Raw genomic sequence first — 22,150 nt, 5'->3', positions numbered from 1 at the left:
TGTTGATGTGGAAAGCAGCAAAGGCAGAAAATCGAATATGTCATAGTTTATAACAGAGTGAAGTTCAAACAGCCTGTTTGGATAATAGACTGCCATAAATATATCTATGAAAGGAAAAGCATGCCAGTTGAAATTACAGAGGATTTTCTTAGTCTGAAAAATGCGTATTCCAAAGATTGTTTCTGCTCTAATGCTTTCTATTCCAGGAAGACTTAGATCATGAATTCAAAATATATTTGCAGTTCCATCACAGCTTTGATGTAAAATATTTAACATGGGACATTCAGACAGATACTTTCTTTTCTTACACCTTACTCCTTTTTTTTTTTTTCTGTCTTTCTGACCTTAATTTTAAACATTTTTCTGTCCTTTATTTTCTGTTCATCTGCTATATTTTCTGCATTATTTCTTTAAATGCTTTGAAAAGGTGAATTGGGGAAGTATCCTTGTATAGATAAACTAGAACTTCTTAATCTAAATGCCAACATTCAGAACTAGATCTTTAGGCTCATTTTAGTTTAAATTATTCCTGTTTTCTGTATATACAAACAATTATTCTCTTCCAAAATTCACTGAAAACTGCCTGTGACTTCATCAGTAATCACTGCTTTTACAAGTGAGCCTCTCTGTAGCAATGGGATTGAAAATAAGAACATTACAACATATATCAATATAGTCTCTAATCTCTTTCTACTCAAATGTCTTTGCATTAGCTCTGACTTTCCAGTACTGTGTTTGAAAGGTGGGAATCAGAAGATTCTGTAAAGTCACAAGTAATGTTCCATTAACCTTTGGGCATATACACAATCATTGTGTCAACCTTTTTATGCATCCTAGAAGTCTGTCTGTTGCTTGTTCACTGTGACTCAACCAACACTCTTTGCAGTCACTGGTTCCTGGGATAAAGTACAGCCTCAGCATAGGATGTGTTATGATATGTAAATAAATGTATGATTTTGCACTTGACTGTATAGAAATGCATTTTGTATTTGAGTTATCATAGCTCTTGGTATGGCATTCTTGCAATAATTGCTTACCAGTTTCAGCTATAATTTCTAAATGTAAAGGAAAGACTACTGAGGTTAGACTATTGTCATTCACATGGTTTGATGAAAGATCATAGCAGGTTCCTTCTGTAATTTTGAATAAGCCAACTCACGTGATTGCTTTGATTACATGAGGGTAATAAATATGAGATGGCAAAAAAGTGCACTCTTTTAATTGGCCATATTTTGTATTTTCAACCGCAGTGAATTTCGTGCTTAGTTTTCTCCAGAGGCTCAGATGGGTTAACAATTAAATATGTCACATGAAGCCTTCTAAAAGATATATTTATGTTTTCTAATGGTAAAGGTTGTTTGAAGTAAGTAACACAGCAATCATTGGTGTTTTATTTTCATCCTCTGTGTCTAAAGTGACAGCTATTACATTTACTGCTGGGTCTTTTAAGCAATATTTTTTTTAATTTAAACTTAATTTGTCTCTTTACTGCAAAAATTGATTTAATGTAACACAAATTTCTATGCTAAGGTTAACTAGATTTCTAGTTTAATTGTTAGGTGTATATACTTACCACCACCACACAACATGGATGTACACACACACACACAAACACATATATGGGTTGAGTTCCCATTTATGGAAGAAGATAACTTTTAATCCATGTAGATGAAATCTTCAGGCAGACTAACGAAAATTATCAGAAACCTTGGGAAAGAGATTAAATGGCTTAAAAAGAAGTCAAGAAACATTGATGCTGTGTTGCAGGGGTTCTGAATGCCTGCCCTGAGTCATGAGGAACCACCAAGTTACAGCAGTGGTTAATGCAGCCTTTTTCACAGAATGTAGCAGAACAGGCTCTTTGGTTTGGGCTGTAACAAATTAAAGGTGTTGCTGAAGTGAATAGCAATTCATTTTACTTTGACTTCCAGCCTGCCATCAGCTAATAATGGCTTTGTCACTAATGATTTGGTGGGTATGATTTGTTTTTACATCACATCTGTCAACCAGAAGCATCTCAAAGTGCTCTATAGCCTGATTTACTGATTACTCAAAAATTCCTTCCTTCACTAGTGAAATGCAGCTTTGGATGAAAGTTGGCAACTGTGTACTACAACTTGCTTCAAACTCTACTTGCCAGATATAGACGGGAAATGAAAGAGGTACTTGGTAGGGCCCAGGGAAAACTATCTAGTCCTGGTAAGTGAGAGGTTAGCTGCCACTAATATGGTTGTAATCTGTGCTGTACAAACTTCAAAGTGAAGAGGGAGACCTTAGAAGGGGTTTGTGGAGAGACAGGCCAAAGCTGAGGGAATATAAGGTTCTGCATGCAGGGGTACCTGGGTTGTGGAATGGGAAGTCGGGTCAGAAACTGAGAGAGACCTAATCTTAGCAATTAAAGTAGTGGAATTTGTTTGTGGAGGAAGTCTCGTACTGCAATGTCATATAGATTATTGCCCATTTAACTTACAATTATTTTTTACTTACAAGTTTGCTAATTGGAAGTTTCAAAGGTGAGAATTGCTCCATGTCTGTTGAAGAAAAACACAATGTAAATACTTAAATTTACAGATTTATTCTTAACAGAAGTGGGAATTTAGATTTATTTTCATCAGACTATGAGATTTTGATGTCAGTGTGGAATGAAGGAAACAAGAAAACTCTCTACACAATGATAAAAGTTAGAGTTTCTTCATAGTGTGGGTTTGAAAGAGGAAGGGACTATACACTGCAGGTTCCTTCTTGACCACTTTCTTGTCAAGGCCTTCTATACAGAGAGAAATATGATTTCATGTAGAATACAGGAAGATCCATGTGTGATAATGTGGAGAGTTCCTGGCTGTGTGCTGTGAACAAGCCAGAGCTTGATGCGGCTGTGTTACACGGAAGGATTTCCCTGAGACACCAAAGACAGAAGGGAAGCAAACAGAAGCTTGTCTGCCCTCGACCCAGGCTGCAGGAGGGGCGTCACCACTGCACATGAACAGTCTGTGAATAGTGCCCTGCAGCCAATCACCATAGTGGGGGGGGATGAGTGACTGTAAGTGTAACCAATTGTAGCCTGCGCTTGCCGCATGGCCTTTTGGTATAGAGTATATAAGGCTTGGAAAAACGTGGTCTCTCGGACATTGATATTCAGTGTTGTTAAGAGTTCATTGAAGAGTACTGATGTTAAATTCATATTGAATTAGACTCATTACTCTCGCCCGACCCGCCCGTGCGATCAAAGAGCTTCTGCCGGCGTTTGTATTCATCGCATTAAATATTTCTTCATGATAATATTGATTAAAAAATGTTTTGACACTTTAAAATACTTTAGAGATAAAGACGGTGGAGAATACTGAAGACATTGTTAAAGGTCCTGTTATTTCATCTCCGATATATTAAGCCTGGAATTTTATTATTTGTTGTGTTGGTATGTATTTCAACAAAAAGTTACTCTAGTGATAACGAGTGATAAAAGCAGTTGTTTCAAAGCCAGCAAGTTATTACATGTTAGTGTAATGGCAATTTTTTTTTTTTTTTAGAGACATAGATTCCAAGATTTTTTATATACTGTCCTGATGGATGAAGAACTTTGATATTTCTAAGAGGTGACCTAGTGTCACCTCCTGCACAGGGCATGGTCAGCTAGAGCAGGTTACTCAGGACTGTGTCCAGTTAGTTTTTTAATATATTCACAGGTGGAAACTCCACAAGCTTTCTGGGCAACCTGTTCTGGTTGACAAATACTGCAGTAATTTTTTTTCTTGTGTTCAGATGGAATTTCAACAGTAATCTCCATCACAAGGTGAACAAACCTATTCTTTTAGTACGATGGTCCTTTGAAAAACAGAAATAATTACTCCTGTTCTAGGACAGGTCAAGTGAATTCAATTCACTTCCTTTTTGCTCAAACCTGAATGACTTTATTTTTTTTTGGTATTAAATTGAAAAAGGAAATGAGGAAATAAGAATAAAACCTTCAGACAGTACTTCAGACAGCATTTCAGTTCTTCAAGAATTGAACTAAAATAAGAGTACTTAAAACACTACAGGATAAGAATGAATCCTAGTGTTCTTGGGAAATAATTCGCTCTGCAGGAGGATAATAAAAGAGACTTTTCAACATGGTTCAGATGTGGAATCTTCACTGAGAAATGAACAGCAGCACTGACAAAATCATAACTCTTCAGATACTGGCTATGCCTGTCATGTAACAAGGGTGTTTGGAAGACTACTGAACTACCTTGAAAAGGACTAGGAACCAAATAAGATATTTTTTTTTTTTCTATAATGAGATCTTCCAGGAATGCAGGGCCTTTGCAAAGGAATCCACTTTTTTAGTTGCCTGAAAATACATTATGGGTGCTAACTGCAGCTATTGAGTTTGGAAATGCTAGTTTGTGTGAATTTTATTTTTTGGCTGGTACAGTGGTAGAAGACGGTTCGAATTATTGTGTCTCAGTGGAGCACCGGTTTTGGTTCCTGTGAAGATAATATTGAAAGTAGTCTTCAATGAGACCTTGATTTCACCTGTGACCAGGCGAAAGAGCGCATGAAAACGTGTTTGGTAGGAAATAATGTGCCACACGGGATGATGGACAGGAAAGCGTGAGAGAGAATTTCATCATGAATCTATTCAGTAACAGTGTCAAGGGAAAGACCATAACCGGCAATCCTACATCCAAATGAATTCAGAGTGTCAGAGTGATTCTGCTTCTTTTGTGTGTCTTTGGACAGCACTCTTTCAAACTTAATTATCTGCAGTTAGGCCGATTACACAGCTACAGAAAATAAGTAGCATGTGTGTTTGGATGCTTTGAGCCCTGTAACTATTATCTCTGATTGCTTTTTTATTAAATTTTTCCTGTTCACTCTCATCAGTTCCATAAACAGTTGCTAGAACTGTCACGGATGAGTGATTTAGGGCCCTGGTTGCCACAGAGCAGTGTTTAGATCACTTAAAAAAAAAAAAGTGCAACTTAACAGAGTTCAGTGGTGAGCTTCACTCTGTTACTTTCTGCATGGAGGAACTATGCCAAGGAGAATCAGGTGAGAGTTGTTAGACGGGAGATGCGAAAGGGTAGACGCAGGCCCTCCTACTGAATCACGGGGTTCGGAATGTACCCCCTTTGCTTTCTAAAATCCCGCTTGATCAGTGGTTCATGTCTGAGAAACATAGAAGATAAGGGCAAACAGGTATGGGATTGTATGGTCAAAGAATTATATGTGCATACCCTATTCTTTCAGTGACTTTTCTAGGATTTTGAAGTTTCATCACAGAAGCACAGAATCATAGAATGTCCTGAGTTGGAAGGGACCCACAAGGATCATTGAGTCCAACTCCTGTTCCTGCATATGACAACCCCACAGTTCACACCATGTGTCTGAGGGCATTGTCCAGTCTCTTCTTGAACACTGTCAGGCTTGGGGCATCTCAACTTGCTTACCTCCTCTCTAAGGGTCTGGTGCCAGTTTACTCTGAAATCTGTATCCCAGGTCTCTTGAAGCAAACTCTCAGGCATCAAAGTTCATAGAATTAAACAATTTAACGGAGTAATACAGCAGCAGGGTCAGCTCAAGCTCAATGCCTTCAAACAGGTGCCGAATCAAGTGTAGAAGCCCCTGGTTAATGATACCCTTACACACTATTTACCCACACCTCATGGAATGATTTAGTCCAATAGTAATATTTGAGTTTGGAGTCTACTTGTGTCTCATTGGATTCTTTCACTGTCTTCAGACAGGCCCTTATCTGTTTTAGCTGCAGACTTTGTTGGCAGTCCATAGCTGCTACGTGCTGGCCTTGTTATTTTGTTTGAGTGGCGCCTGTTTTGCTCAACGAGGTACAAAACAGACCTTATCTTGCAAATGTTGCTGATGGTCTGTAGCTGCTTTGTTTTACTCAATTAGATACAAGTTTGGTATAGATGGGGTGCTACAACATACAGTGTAATATTTCAGAAAATTTAGCTATTAAGTAATGCAAAGTGGACACTTTATTAAAAATCACAGATAATCCTTATAATTCTAAGTGAATAATTGTATTTAAAATGTAGTTATTTAAGCTAAATTATTAATATTAAACTTAAATTGGGCTCATCCAGTGATCTGTGAGTAGTAGAAGACCATCGTCATGCAGACAGCTTCTTTAGCAGAGAGAACTCAAAGTAGGATCACCCAGGCTGTCATATTTATGGAATAAAGTGGTTGGCTCTTAGTCAAATTGCACACAGTGGGGAAGGTATGCATGAGACTCCTTGCGTCCACAACGTTTCGGTGTTCAGCGTGTCATTCTGCTTCCTTTTGGGTTTCCTAAAAGGTGTTCTTGGACTGGCTGCAGCTCAGGCCTTTGCGTTCTTTGGAGCCTGAACCAAACTGCTTCTGGTTTTGCTGGGGGGGGGTGGATCGAGTGCATCCATCACAAGAACTCCCTGGACAAGACATTGACATGAGCTCCTCAAACAGTTTCTTTATTTATTTGTTTAGTGTTTACCTAGGTTTTCAAATTATGAAGTGTAAGATAGATTTACTTAAAGAAAAAGCCAATCCCCCACACCATCTGGACTGAATCAGAAATTTGTCAGCTTTACCCTTCTAGAAAATTGTTTTATATTTTGCTCTTAAAACTTGTTCAGAGAGAAATCAATCATGTTTAGAAAACCAAGACAATATTTGGATACTCTAATTGTTCCTATTGTTAAAAAATATTTTGGAAATATTGACCCTTCTGTAATACACCAACAGCTGTGGGAGCTGAAAGGTTTCATACTGTCTTATAACAGCTGAAGTTGCACAAAATTGTGCATTATGCTGATTTTTATAATCATATTTTGTGTGGGTGTTTTTTTTCCCCATCAAGAAGCCCAAGTAAATAAAACCCAGAATGAGATAGTTTGCACACAAAGTATGGAGAGCTTTGGAGTGGATGTTTTATGTTTATAAGTAAAAGTTCTTTCCAAATTGTTATATAATAAAAGAGCCTCCCAACTTAGAAAGCAAACTGGATTACACTTTTCTAATGTATTTTTTAGTAACATTTAAAAACCAGTTCCTTCTCCAAATGTTACAATAAAGAATGTCAAGCTACATCTTCTAGAACATGAATTTTAATGACTCTGCAGAGTCTTGATGTTGCAGATTCAGATCACACTTTGTTTTGAATGCAGATTGGTTTTACCTAGTCTTGAAGGATGTTGTGAATCTTATGGGGACTTTTAATAGAAGTAACAAAGAGAAACAATGTACATCCAAGAGGAGAAAAATGATTTTTCAAAACAACAGTTTAGAAGAATCCTTTGTGATCTCAGCAGTGACAGTACATGAAAGCTTGCAATATTTATTCTCCCTGTTAAAATTTATTTCATGAGACTCCAAGCCAGCATCATATATATGAATGAAATCTGGAAAAGTCCGTAGGTCTAAAACAGTAAGTACAAGCCTCCCTCACTCTGTCTTCGCTGAGGCTGTAAGTCAATGTAAGACAGTTCTAGAGGGAAATAGTTCCAGTACCCATCATCAGGGTGTTTTTTACAGAAAAATTTCCAAAACCAATCAGTGAGAGGAGGTACAGTATCTGCTGTTGGAAGCTTCTGGAGAAGGCACCCTGCTAGCTTTGTCTTTAAAGGAGTACTTTACTTCCTCCACTTCCCCCAATTTCCACCCTTAGCACAAGAGATGGAACCTAAATGAAGAAGCTATCTTTAGAAAGAAAACTTGTTTAAAACGAGCTATGAAGGGCAATGAAAACATATGCTGCATAGCTATTGTATAGAAGTTGCATTGTATATTGGTTCTCAGATAGCTCCCTTTGCCATGCCATTGCTGTGCCTTTAGTAATGACTAACATCTGTCACACGTTTATTCTTTTCCCTATACCCCAAGGGAAGAAGTGTTTGCAGTAAAATATTTTGTTTGTTTTATTGTATTAAATTTATTCTGCATACATTTACTGTAAGTTTGTTATATGAAGCAGGGTCAAAGAAATGTTCTTTGAACTTGAAAGCTCAAATTGTTATGGTCTTTAGTCCTTTGAAATAACTCTCTATGGCCTTCAGCCATTCCTGAAGAAAGCTCAACTTAACCAAGGACAAACGTTTACCCTGAGGGCAGACAGTTCAATTGAATGTTTAAGCTAAGAAATACCTGTTTGTATCAAATATTGTGATATTCAGTGAAATGACTGATAATAGCACAAATACTCTAGCCAAGAGCATTGAAAAGAAAAGACAGCATCACACAGCAACTCAAATAAAATGTATATAAATACAATTCCTAACATAACTAAACTCCAAATTACTCTAAAAATAAGCAGGGGAAGGAGAAAAAAAAAACCACTAATGTTGGAGAGGCAGTCCTAAAAACATGTTTAGCAAAATATTCAATTCAATACCATACAAACCAAATGTTTTTTATGAAGTTGCATTTTTGAACAGAATTTGATATTTAAAACAAACATTTGTGTATCTCATTGGAAGATTTCAGTACACAAATACCTAAGTAAGTTTATAAACACCACTTTAAAATACCCGATTTCAAAAAGAAAGTAGATAAAAACAAATAAATAATTGTAATGAGATTAAAAGGCAAAACCCCCAGAAACGCTATTTATAATGCATGCTAGAAGAAGGACTTTCCTTAAAATACTGGTATATGCTGTAATTCCAGGGACACTGAAAACTATTGCTGCTGAAAAACTAATGGGTAAAATTCTATAAGAGATATTATAACTCCTAACAAAGCAGCTAAGCAGACAGAAGCAGAATAACATTTCTGTTTCTCCAGGCTTCATTAGACAAGCATTAAAACCCTCCTAACACAGGCTGGCAGGAATAAAAAATGGTGGCTGTTCAAATAAGTGAAATCACATCCTCATAAACCCTTAAGGTGATATGAAGTCTGAAAGAAAATGGTGTTTTTCTGGTTCTTTTCATGACAACTCATTATTTGTACAGCAATGATGGTGGTTTGGAAGGTATGAAGTAGTGAGAGATTTTACTTTTAAATGCATATGAAGTAGGACCTGTGACTATGGAAAGGAAGCAAGCTAGCCAGTGAATCCCCATAATTGTGTTGCTGAATCTCTCACTGAAATTTCAACTGAGCCTTAATCAACAGAATATTGAAAAGCAATGTAACCCAAAGATGTTCATATCCAGATTCTTGTAAAAATCTCAGTCTCAGGTGATGGTTTCTGGAAGTTTCTTGGTGTCTATAGTGCAGCTTTCAATAACCTTTAAATAAAAGAAGGGTAGCAAGGGAGAGCAAAGAAAGGATTCAAGAAGCTCCAAAGTCCCCTCCAGGCATTTCCTTTCCTTTTGCTGTTCACACTGAACACTTCATTGCTATTATGCTGCTGAAAAAAATGACAGACAAGGTGAGAGAGATTTCTGAACCAAAGAAATTCACTCTGCCTCAGAAACACCTCTTGCTGTGATAAGTATTTATCCCAAACTCAACAGAACCTTTTCCGCAGACTCTAATGCTCTTGCATGGGGCATAAAAAGCACAGAGGCTGGGCTAATAGATTTCTTGTACCTTGTTTTTCAATTGGAAACAACTGTATTTTGTTTTTAATGCTGTTCAAAGCCTACATTATCATATGTAAGCATCTAAATCATGCAGTCATGAAGATGTTTTTTTGAATACAGCTTTGATTTTACTTTGTGACCTCAAGCTTTCAGTCATCCTCAGGCAATGAGCCTGAAGACCTGTTTGGAACATCAGACCACATTAAGTAGGTGCTCTTGTGCCATTGGGATCTGAGTGCTAAGCAACACACTGCCTGCTCGTCTCATTGATAGACATGTTAGCTGAGAGCAAACATGATGTGGACTGAAATGGGGCAGAGGAGAAGTTGAAGCCTTTGGTAAATAATTGACGAGGATGTGGGATTATTCCCATGAGATTACTGTCTGCTTGATCCTTTATCTATGTGGTAACATCACTGTGATATTATTAGTTCTGCTGGGGTTGGATGGGCATAGTTTGGCTTTGATTTACCAGAATCTCCCCTTTTAGCTGTATGCAACCAATGCTGGATGCCATTTGCATGTGAGGCAATTCCTTTGCAGCCAGTGGAGGAAAACAGGTGCTTCTAGAATATAAAACACTTTGTAGTCTCCAGTTTTTCTATCAATTCAGAGACTCAGTCATGGTCTTGTGGTTTTTTTTTTTTTAATACATGAGTTTATCCCTGGCTGCTAATGTCAGTGGACTCCTACAGTCATATTTGAAGCTTACCACCTATCTGGTTACATTAGTTAGTCCTTTTCCTGCCGGTACCTAATCTGTTTAATTTCTTACTTCCATTTTTCTGAGTGCATTAAGAAGCACTTCAAAGAAGCTCTTTCTTTGCTTTCAAAGGATTCTTTTGAACCAGAATAAAGGGTAAGCTTTTAAGTTGTAGGCTTTACACATAGAAACACATTTATAGACTGCCTAATCTTTATCTTTGCACTCTTCAAACTACTTATCTGTCATTGTTGTGACATGCACAAATAGGCTGCCTTGGATGTGATGTTGTCTCAGGTTATTAACCTCTGCCATTGAATCTCTCTCAGTTGCTTCTCAGTTGATAGTTGCATAGCATAATACATATAAATCTGTGTATAAAATATATTTATTGCCACAGGAAAATAGCTGCACTTCTCCTTCAAAACTTAGTTGGCTTATGTTTGGAAAAGAAAGGGAAGGCCTCAATATTATTTTTATCTGGAAGTTTTAATCGGAGTTGTATTTACAGAACTCATTCTTCTATTAGAAACATTATAAACTGGTAATAATCCATTCAATGATGGTCCCATCAATGATGAAACTGCACATAGGATTTTCATACAGATGGACCCAAGTCAATATGGTTTTTGGTATATCATTGAAAGGACGCATAATTTCAAAGCAGCAGTTGTCAAAGCAATGAGAGAGTAAATATTGAAGAACTGCTTATTTCCATCTGCCTTGCTCCAACCCTTTTCAGCTGTGGAAGGGCTTAAGAAATGCACCTCAACATTTCTTAATTTTCCTTTTTTAAGTTGGGAAAGAAATACAAGGAGACAAACCCAACTTCTTTCGTGACAGGATGATGTGGACTGGCCACACTATATTTCACGTTAATGGTACATTCAGTTCTAGACTAGAGAAAAGCCAAGAGTAACCAGATTATTGGCACAATCATGCTCTCCCCTATTTCCATTACATGAAATAAAAGAAGTGGCCAGTCATTTGAAGAGTTGTTAAGGAGAATCACAGGCTTCTGGTGGGTGACTTTACCACCTAAAGAGCTTTCCTTTCTACATCCCTCCTGATAGACAGGGACTTCTTAACTGGACTGTCTCATAGTACTTAGCACAATTATGATAATGGTTTTAAAACAACCCCAGATCCCAAGTAATATCAACCTTCATAGGTCCCATGGCTTTGTGTTTCTCCCTACTATAGTTCTACCTTGGATTGAGCTGCCTGCCTGGCCTCTGCTCTCCAGCAAAAAGAAAAGGTAGAAAGCAGGACAGACGTCTCCCACTGCTCAATGATGCTCCTTTATCATTACCCCAGAAAGAGCAAATACTGTTAAAAGAAGTTTAGTGAGGATGGGGGCTCTCACAACTTCACCAAGAACCACCCCTATCTTCAGCCTATAGGTTGTTTAATTTTGTGGTATTTGGATGTGGTGTTCTGCTTTCGATGTTAACAAAGAGTATTTATCATCTAGGCTGTCCTGTTTGAGGAAGGGACTAGGCTCACTTGATGATTCTTTCCTGTGTGAAAGTGAGTGCTGCTGCTATGTGAAGTTTCAGCCTAATGTGAAGTTATGACAAAGCAAGAGAAAGTAGGGGGCTACCTTCTGAAAGTACAGTAAGACACTTGGGAAAGATACATCTAGCAAATGTAACTCTAAAGAGCATTTGTAGACAGTATGCCCAAATCACCAGGCTCATCACTGTGATTCCTTTCCAGATTGATGTAGGGAGCCGGTATACTCACCATAGCCAGAGATGCTGGAGAATTGCGGTGCCGTGTTCTGTACCAGCTATGGTTTGGGAGAATGAGGGGCAGAACTTAATGTTGGTCAATGTTAATAGTATCATAGAATGCCCTGAGTTGGAAGGGATCCACAAGGATCATTGAGTCCAACTCCTGTCTCTGTTTATGACAACCCCACAATTCACGCCATGTGTCTGAGGGTGTTGTCCGGTCTCTTCTTGAACACTGTCAGGCTTGGGGCTGTGACACCTCCCTGGGGAGCCTGTTCCAGTGCTCCACCACCCTCTGAGGGAAGAACCTTTTCCTCATGTCCAAGCTGAACCTCCCCTGGCACATCTTCCTGACATTCCCTTGAGTTCTGTCATTGATCACCAAAAAGAGATCAGTGCCTGCCCCTTCTCCTCCCCTTGTGAGGAAGCTGTAGCCCCATGAGGTCTCCCCTCAGTCTCCTCCAGGCTGAACAAACCAAGTGACTTTAGCCATCCCTCATACAGCTTCCCCTCCAAACCCTTCACCAACCTTGTGTCCCTCTTCTGGACACTCTCCAATAGATTTATATCCTTTTTATCCTGTGTTGCCCAGAACTGCACACAGAGCTCCAGGTGAGCCTGCACCAGTGCAGAGCAGAGCAGGACATTTACCTCCCTTGCCTGGCTGGCAATGATGTGCTTGATGCACCCCAGGATATGGCTGGCTGTCTTGGCTGCAAGAGGATGATAAAGACCTCTGTAAATGAGGATGGATCATGTGCCAGTAAGACAATTTCCTGGCCAACTGAAGAAAGTAGGAAATGCTGTCTTTCTGTGTTGCTCTGTGGGAGCTTACAGTCAACTGGGAATCCAGAAGCACCTCCCAGTTACTGGCTTGACTGTCTAATATATTAATTTAGGTCCAGTTATTTCCCAGTTCAACAAACTATTGCACCTGAAATAACTGGAGTACTGTGGAAGAGAAGGTATTCCTAGCTGATGTAGGGACAGTTACAGCAATATTACTTATACTACTTTCATGCATGCTTGCTAGTTACTCTGCTGTTTTGAGTTACATGTATTCAAATTAAACATACTCTTCAGTTGGAAGCACTACATAGCTTCTTAATTATCTGAGTTAGGTTTGCATTATAGATACTATAAAAGTGAAAAAAAAAAAAACCAAACCTAATGGAAAATACTATGCCTTTACATCCTGGTACAATTCACATTGATTTAAATAATTGATAAACTATTACTCTATCACTTTGCAGTTAGTGGAGATCAAGTCTGTGATTTTTTTTTACTTTTCTTTTTCTGTGTTTATAATTCAGTTACAAGAATTGTAAAGGGGTGTGTGTGGGGGGGTGGAGTGGAACTGAGAGAGGCAGATTGCAAAATCTCAGAACTCATTATTTTATAAACATCTTCTACCAAGTGTAGAAGATATTAAAGAGGAAAGAATTGAAGTTAACAGGTTATCCTTCAAAACTACTGTAGTGGGATAAAAAAGTAATGATAGATGAATACCATTTCCACATAAAGGTCTTTATAAATGGATCAGAGATACAGGAAGGAAAGGAAGGAAACTATGATAGCTCAACGGAAAAAGCAATGTTTTTTTTCTGTTTTGCTTGGTAAGGGAAAGTACAGTCTGGCAAATTTATTTGTGATTCTTTACACACTTTGAAAGATACTTTAGCTCCCAAATAATGTATTCAATTATTTTTTCAATGGTACAGCAAGACGTAGGACAAGCAGAGTGAAACAACGAAAAACAGAGAAAATGTGTCATGAACAAGGCTTGTGGCAAATACAACAGGTGTGAATTCTACTGTGAAGCCTAGGTACCAATTTATAACCCATCTGGAACCCAAGAACTTCGTGATCTACCCTTTGATCTCAGCAGCAGCACAGACTAAATTTTAGTCAGATTTTAGTCAGACTAAAGAGATGTTTCGCACAGAGCTCATTATGACTTTGTAATCTTTTTATTTTTATTGTTATTTGCAGAGGAAGAGTTTTAAAGTTGTTCCAAGTACATGCTCTTTTAAAAGAGCTAGAGGGAAAAAAATCAACTTCTTAGGACAACATAGAATAAAATAAAAAAACCCCACCTCATTCTTTTTATACTCATGCATATGTTGCCTAGGCATCAGGAAGAGGATGCATGTACAAGTAGGACAAATTGCACCCCACACTGTGCAACACAATTCTTCAAAGTGTGTTTTGTTTTCTTGTTTTTCTCACTTAAATCCTGCCTTGCTGCATAATGCCAAAAACCTAATGAGAGATAGAGACAGAAGTTGGCAAGATTTGACTCAGGGGAGGAGAGATTGTAGAACTACTTTCATTGCAAACCTCTGCATATAAAATAAGAGGAAAACCCAGTGATGCTGAATGTTCCTAGCTACAGAAATAGAAACTACTTCATGACAGTTAAGACACTAGCTTTACAAACACAACAGAAAACACAGGTGATCTCGGAGCAGTTGTAATGAGAAATAAAAAGATTCAATCTTGAAAGAGCTTTTCATTTTTATTTTTTATTCTAGTGGCCCATGAGAGTCAAAATGAGATCTCCTGTGCTAGATCTTTGGAAATTGTTTTTAGAAACAGGTTGTAATTTAAAGAGAATAGATCTGCTAATATGGTCTGATGCTTTGGCTGTGGAATATTATCTGTTCCAGAGTCCCCTGAAGTTTCTGGGCAGTTGTAAGGACTCCCAATGCTGTTCCTCTGTGCTCTTTAAGAAGTAATGCTATGGCCAAACCATGAATTGCACAGAAACCCATAGTTCATGTCACATAAAGCTGCTGATGGGACTGAAGATGAGTGAGTGACTTACAGCCTGAGTCTGTAAAGATTTGTGCATGCTCTTAAACCTTGAACTACAGTGAGAGTGCTGCCAATGACTGAGCTGTCTTTTATTTGAAATCACACGTTATGTCATATTGGATCCTAACCTAGATAGGAGATGAACCCATTATTGTTTTGCAGTGCTGAATTGCTCTTCAGATCAAAGAAAGTGTGTAGATATGGGCTGAACTTTTCTGTGCCAGTTGCTGAAAATATGTTGTCCAGTCTGTTGGGCTGGTTGCCAAGAGTTAAGGTCCACAGTCGGAAACTTCCCAGTAAATTTTGACCTGGCACTTTGAAATTACCTTGTGGCTATTTGAAAAGAGAATTTTGGGTTTGCTTTTCATGACTTTTCCTTTGGTTATTTTTTATTTTCTGGAGTCCATTTGGTGTAGCACATGTCTGCACATTTGCAAGGCAGACACCAATGTACTTAGTAAACTAAAAAGCAAAAGAAAGGGACCAGGTTGCACTGTAACATTGACAAACTGCATGTCTTTCAACACACTCACAGGGAGGAAGCATTTGCTAATGTCAGGATATCTTTTTAAGATAGTATGTAATTTTAAAATTGACAATTTGAGGACAAACAGTGAATACAAATACACCTAGTTCAGAAAACAAAACTACAATGACCTAATGGGGTTGCAGAGCCTCTTGACAAAAAGAGCTGTGGCAGGACTTACCAGCTCTGGAAAGAAACCAATTCAAAAATGACTGCTTGAGCATTTTGGCAAAGGAGAGAAACGGTTGAAAACAAGCCTATATTCAAAAAATGTTAAAGGACTTTTCAGTTTCCAGGAATGACAATTAAATTAAGCCATGGAGGACTATCTTCTGCCTTTAATAAACTCATTCAGAGTTAATTGTGACAGGACTGTTTGGTTTTGTGGTATAATTCTGACTGAAGTGTTGAATAAGGACAGCTGGAAAAAAGCCTGCTTTTCATCTTGACATCATTTTTTCTAGCTAATATTTCCTTCCATGTTTTTTATAGAAATGGGATGTGTGTTTCAATTTGGCTATCTATTTTGCTAGCAGCAGCTTTTTATGAATATAATACAATGTCAGGCATTTCACACTGAATGTGCTTTGCATATGTTATGCCCTTGAATTTAGGTTCCCATCCTTCCCCTAAGAAGTAAAAGAAAAACTCCACACAACCCACCTCTTGTTCTGAAAAACTCTTTTCAGGAAACTTGAAAGGCTTTTAATTCTGCATGGGCTCTTTCCTCCCCCCTTTCTTTTATTTCTTCTTTCATAGCCATCAATGCCACAGTGCTCCAATAAGTATTTCTAAAAATAAAATCTGCAAATTACAGGCTTTGGTTTACCACAGTGTTGCAAACTGTCATTAACAAACAGCCTTCAAAATGCACTGGCTCTGCAAGCCATGAGGTAGTTTGAGTCCATAGAAGTATTTTGTTCCCTTCCAGCAATCCCAGTCAACATACATTTTAACTAGTTGTGGTTTTTTGTTTGTTTGTTTGGTTTTTATACTTACTTGTTGCTTGAAGGCGCTGAGTTTTTGTCTGCAATAAATTGATGTCATATCTATGACTCCAATCATTTTCCAAAGTGCATATGATTTAGAGGATTAATAATCCTCAGGACACACCCTTATTACAACTTCAGTGATGTTTTTCTCCCCTTGCCCCACACTATTAAATCCATGATGGGGTGATGCAAAACTGGGAAAGAGATCAGAAATGTGCTTTTCTGTGTGCCCTCATTTTCCCTGTATATGATTCATATGGAAATTATCTGTATGCTACTTTTCAAGGATTTTGTATAAAGTTGACTGACTTAACTAATTCTGCGTGTTCACCTAAAGGCATGGTTATGTTGGAAAAGGTAGTATTGGTGATTTCCAGCTAAAAATGACTTTGCCAAATTGCTCTTGGAGTTAAGACCACCTGGTCCTCTTTGGCAGGCAATCTGGAGAACTAGTCAAGTGCCAGACTATGATTGGAAGAGTTTCAGAGTAGCTGTAGGAGCCATCCATAGAGGCGTTTTGAATTCAAGAATATTCCCAAGATTTAAACACCTATGTTCACACCCTCTTTTATATATAGCTCACACAGACCTAGAGATCTTGTTGCTTTCCTATCCCATCTTATCTACCCACCACCTTCCAAGGACTATCAGAACCTTTTTTCTTAAAAAGGGCAGATGATGTGAGGGCAGATGATTAAACACTGCTGACATTGATTGTACTGACCAGCAAAATTGGGCACGATATTGAAAATCCTGCCTTGAGGACTATTATTCTCTACTTGCAATAAGTCCTGTGGCTTGTGTACCTAACCTGTCTTAGTATAAAATTTGTATGTTGTCTTTTTTACTTCATTTTCTTTGTCAAATTTTGCACTTTGGCAGCTGTAGTCATTCTTCTAGAGGTGCCCCTGACTGGAACAGAGGAAAATACAAAGAGAGAGCAAGATTGCAATTCGTATTAACTAAACTGTGAAGAAATTAGGCATTTAATATGGGACATAGATACCGAAGTTGAAAATCTAGATCCCTCAACCATCTATTTGGTCACTGCACATTCCATGTGCCAGCATGGGAGGATGAGGGCGCATGTATATGCTTTGTTTTTTGTCTTTTTTTTTCTAATAACCATCTGTTTTGTCAAAAATATAGGGCTTTCCAAGGTTTATGAGCCAGTGCCCCATCCCAGGTGACTGCCTGACTCCTAAACACTGTCCTTCCCTGGAAAAGTGCAGTATGTGTATAGTGCATACAAGGACTAATACCTTCAGTAGCATCCATTACTGACATACCTCGTCATGCAAGTCTGGTGCTTGTTTGTCTTCCTCAGACTGGATTCAAACTGATCAAGGAAGGGGTGGGAATTAAGCTAAAGACCCTTGTATAAAGCCATGAATTTAACCAGTTACCTATAGAATGCATTCTATAGCTGATTTCCATTTCTTTTTCTACCATATTTGGCAAAAAAGGTTGTGACCCTTATAGCTGTCTCCTTAGCTTTTTGGTTAGTTTGTTTTCTAAATGAAAGGCCTTAAAAATGCTTATTTTCAGGAAGAACTCTGGAGCTGTGAGTCCTGAATAAATGCACATGTATCATTATAATGATATGAAGTACTTTTTATTTTGATAAAAGCGGGGTTTAAAAACTAGTCCTTCTTCTAACATTTTCCATAGGCATTACTCAGTCAGCTGGTGAGACTCGCTCTGTATTAGAGTAAATGTGGGTGTCTAACACAAGACAATTGAATCCACTATCTGGAAAGGCTGCTTCAACATTCAGTATTTTGGTGTTGAAGTTCCTCTGTAGATCTAGGCTATATTCCTAATTGGTCAGAGACTGTAGAAAATAAAATGCAAATAGGGATCAGTTTGAAAAAAAAAAACAAACTAAAATTTAGGGGGTTTTTAAGTAACTTTTGTTGAATCACAAAATTAGGATTTAATTATTAGCTATTATTTATTGGATTCTTATGAATGCTTACTAGTAACAAAGTTGAGGAGGCTTCTACAGATCATTGATGACAACTTTTTGACACAGATGGTGGAGGAGACAACGAGGAGAGGCATGCTGCTGGACCTTGTCCTAACAAACCAAGAACTTGTTGGAGACATCATGGTTGGGGGCAGCCTTGGCTGCAGCGACCATGAGATGGTAGAGTTTAGGATCCTACGTGGAGGAAGCAGGACATATGTAGACTAAAACCGTGAATTTCAGCAGGGAGAACTTTGACCTCTTAAAGATCCTACTTTGAATAATACCATGGGATAGGGCTCTAGAAGTTATGGGTGTCCGAGAGAGCTGGAACATCAGTTCCTTCAAGCTCAAAACTGATGCATCCCTATGAGGAAGAAATCAAGTAAAGGAAGTAAGAGGCCAGCATGGATGAGTAAGGACCCCCTGTCAAAACTCAGGTGGAAGAAGGATGTTTATGTAATGTGGAAAAAAGGGCTGACCACCATTAGGAGACTGTTAGAATATGGAGGGATGTGGTGCAGAAGGTCAGTCTCCACTTGGAAGAAAATCTTGCCAGGGTTGTCAAGGACTAGAAGAAGGTCTTCTTCAAGTACATCGGCAGCAAAAGTAATGCTAAAGAAAATGTAGGTCTGCTGATGAATGAGGCAGGTGCACTGGTGACAAAAGGTACAGAGAAGATAGAGTGACTGAATGCCGCCTTCTCTTCTGTCTTTACTGCTAAGACTGGCCCTCAGATATTCCAAACCTTAGAGACAGGAGAGGAAGTCTGGCAAAAGAAAGACTTTCCCTTGGTTGGGGAGGATCAGGTTTAGACAAACTGGGCGTCCACAAATCCATGGGTCCCAATGGGATGCACCCACAAGTGCTGAGAGAGCTGGCAGATACTATTTCTAAGCTGCTCTCCATCATCTTTGAAAGGTCCTGGAGAACATGAGACATGCCTGAGGCCTGGAAGAAAGCCAGCATTGCTTCAGTCTTCAAAAAGAGCAAGAAGGACAACCCAGAAAACTACAGACCAGTCAGCCTCACCTCCATCCCTGGAAAGGTGATGAACAACTTATTCTGGACATAATCTCGGAGCATGTAAAGGAAAATAAGGTTATCAGGAGTAGTCAGCATGGGTTCATCAAAGGGAAATCATGTTTTGCCAACCAGATAGCTTTCTATGATGGTATGACTGGCTGGGTAGATGAAGGAAGAACAGTGGATGTTGTCTACCTTGACTTCAGCAAGGCTTCTGACACCATCTTTCACATCATCCTCATAGGCAAGCTCAGGAAGTGTGGGCTGGATGAATGCATGGTGAGATGGATCATGAACTGGCTGGATGGCAGAGCTCAGAGCATTGTGATCAATGGTGCAGAGTCCGTTTAGTGGAGTTCCCCAGGAGTCAGTGCTAGGTCCAGTCCTCTTCAACCTGTTCATCCGTTACCTGGATGAAGAGACTGAGTGCACCTTCAGCAAGTTTGCTGATGATACAAAACTGAGAGGAAAGGTTGACACACCAGAAGGCTGCACTTCAATTCAGCAAGACCTGGACAGGCTGGAGGACTGGGCAGAGAAGAGCCTAATGAAATTCAACAAGGGCAAGTGTAGGGTTCTACACCTAGGGAGGAACAACCCCACGCACCAGTACAGGTTAGGGATGGACCTGCTGGAAAGCAGCACTGCAGAGAAGGCCTTTGGAGTTCTGGTCAACAACACATTGACCATGAGTCAACAATGTTCTCTTGTGGCCAAGAAGGCCAATGCTATCCTGGGGTGCATTAAGAAAAGTGTGACCAGCAGGTTAAGGGAGATTACCCTCCCCCTCTACTCTGCCCTGGTGAGGCCACACCTGGAATACTGCATCCAGTTCTGGGCTCCCCAGTTTAAGAAGGACAAGGAATTACTGGAGGGAGTCCAGCAGAGAGCTACAAAGGTGATTAGGGGTCTGGAGCATCTTTCTTATGAGGAGAGACTAAAAGAGCTGGGTCTATTCAGCCTGGAGAAGAGAAGGCTGAGAGGGGATCTCATCAATGTTTATAAATATCTCAAGGGGGGATGTCACGAGGATGGGACCAGATTCTTTTCAGTGGTGTCCAATGGTAGGACTAGGGGCAACGGACACAGAATGAAACAGACACAGCACTGGAACAGGCTGCCCAGCGAGGTTGTGGAGTCTCCTTCTCTGGAGACAGTGAAAACCTGCCTGGATGCATTCCTGTGCAACCTGCTCATGGTGAACCTGCTTTAGTGTGTGGGTTGTACTAGATGATCTCCAGATGTCCTTTCCAATCCCAGCCATTCTGTGATTCTGTGATGAAATGTTGTAGTATACCAAATATTAGACAAACTATTTCCCTTGAGAGTTTTTCAAGGAGCCTTATTCCAAGAGGATGCTGTGAAATATACCTTTTTACTTTATCAGTGTGATATTCTACAACCTCTCAAATGTATTTCTTTAGAAATAGCATGTAATGATGAATGACTGGAAAAACAAAACATTTATTCATGTTGCTTCTTGAATTTGTTGTAATCCAGAAAAAAACCCGTGGCATTTATTTGGAGTGTCCACATCAGTAGTCAGTGGGACTACTAGCTCTGTAATGCTTAATCAAATTTCAAAATTTGACTTAAGAACACATGGAGCTTTTTTATTAGACTGTTTATTAATACTGTATTCTGATTGTAATGTTTTTGCTTGTTTGTGTAGACATAGATTCTTATCTAGTTGCACATTTGCATACACTTGCATATAGATAATAAGTAGCCATATGGGTTTGTACTGAAGTAATAAAATTGATAGAGGTAGAACAATCATACTCTCTGAAAGTAATGATGAAGTGATTTAATTAACTATGTTTCAGTAGTAAACATCTAGATAAAACAGATACTTCCTAATTCTGTGATCTGAACACCAACCTGTTTAAGTTATAATGGGTATTATAGTATAGGATGCAGTTCAGTTTAAATTAGCATCTCTTAACATAACACTTTTTTCCCAGTGAATCAATAAATTGGATACTTACTTCTCTTTACCATGAATGATTCTTACAAATTGTAGGAAAATTGACAGTATGAAATAATTAGCAAACTTCAAAAACTACACTTTTATAAGAAAGATGACTTGAACACATTTCTGATTAGACTACAAAGATGTCTAAATGTTGGTGACTGGTTTTACATTAATTTGAGAATGTGAACAAAGTAATTTGATGCATCTAATGTATAAAAAAAATACTTAGCCTTCAAAATTAAAATTTAAGAATAGGTCACTACAGTAAATTCAATATGGTAGTTGGAAAAATTAGAAATTATGAAGCTTCAGATATATATTTGATTGTTTTAGAGTATAAGATGCAATTCACTGAACCTGAAAAAGTGTTCTCAAGATATTTTACTTTTAAGAAGGCATCACCAAATTCTCAACAAGTATTCTTTAAATTTTATCTGAATTATGAGTAGATAATATATTTGTCAGTTCTAGGTATTAATTGTATATATAAAGACAAACAAGAAAGTATTGCCTATAACTCTGGTGCGGAGGCATTGTAGCACAATATCTGTAATTACCTCTGTCTTAATGAAAAATCAGTGCAGCATATTTGACTTTAAATTTTTTATTTCAGAATGTTTCCCTTTATGATTTTTGCATTAAATTCTCAAAGAGTTGGAATGAAGTCTTAAGATTTTTCTTGAGTGAGAGAAAAGACTTTGTAAGCACAGAATGTTTTTCTACTCTCCCATGTGTGTAGCGGCTGAAGCACATCTGGAGCTGCAATACTGTAGATAGGTGAATCAGAGAAGTATAAAAATGAAACAGGAAGAAAACCCAAATGCTTCATGTTTTGCTGGGCTTGAGTAAGTACAGCACCTTCTTTTCACCATCCACTTGAGGGAAGTTGTAAAC

At 38.5% G+C, this 22,150-nt stretch overlaps 1 protein-coding gene across 3 annotated transcripts in view; it reads left to right on the top strand.

Moving 5' to 3' along the window:
- Window positions 1-22,150, top strand: part of GABRG3 (gamma-aminobutyric acid type A receptor subunit gamma3) — a 337,156-nt gene that overhangs the window by 91,330 nt on the left and 223,676 nt on the right. The gene's annotated exons all lie outside the window — the stretch shown is intronic.

This window comes from Patagioenas fasciata, chromosome 1 (assembly GCF_037038585.1).
Source record: "Patagioenas fasciata isolate bPatFas1 chromosome 1, bPatFas1.hap1, whole genome shotgun sequence".
NCBI classification, from domain to species: domain Eukaryota; kingdom Metazoa; phylum Chordata; class Aves; order Columbiformes; family Columbidae; genus Patagioenas; species Patagioenas fasciata.
The sequence above is the reverse complement of the archived record's forward strand: the minus strand, read 5'-3'. Positions and strand labels throughout refer to the sequence as shown.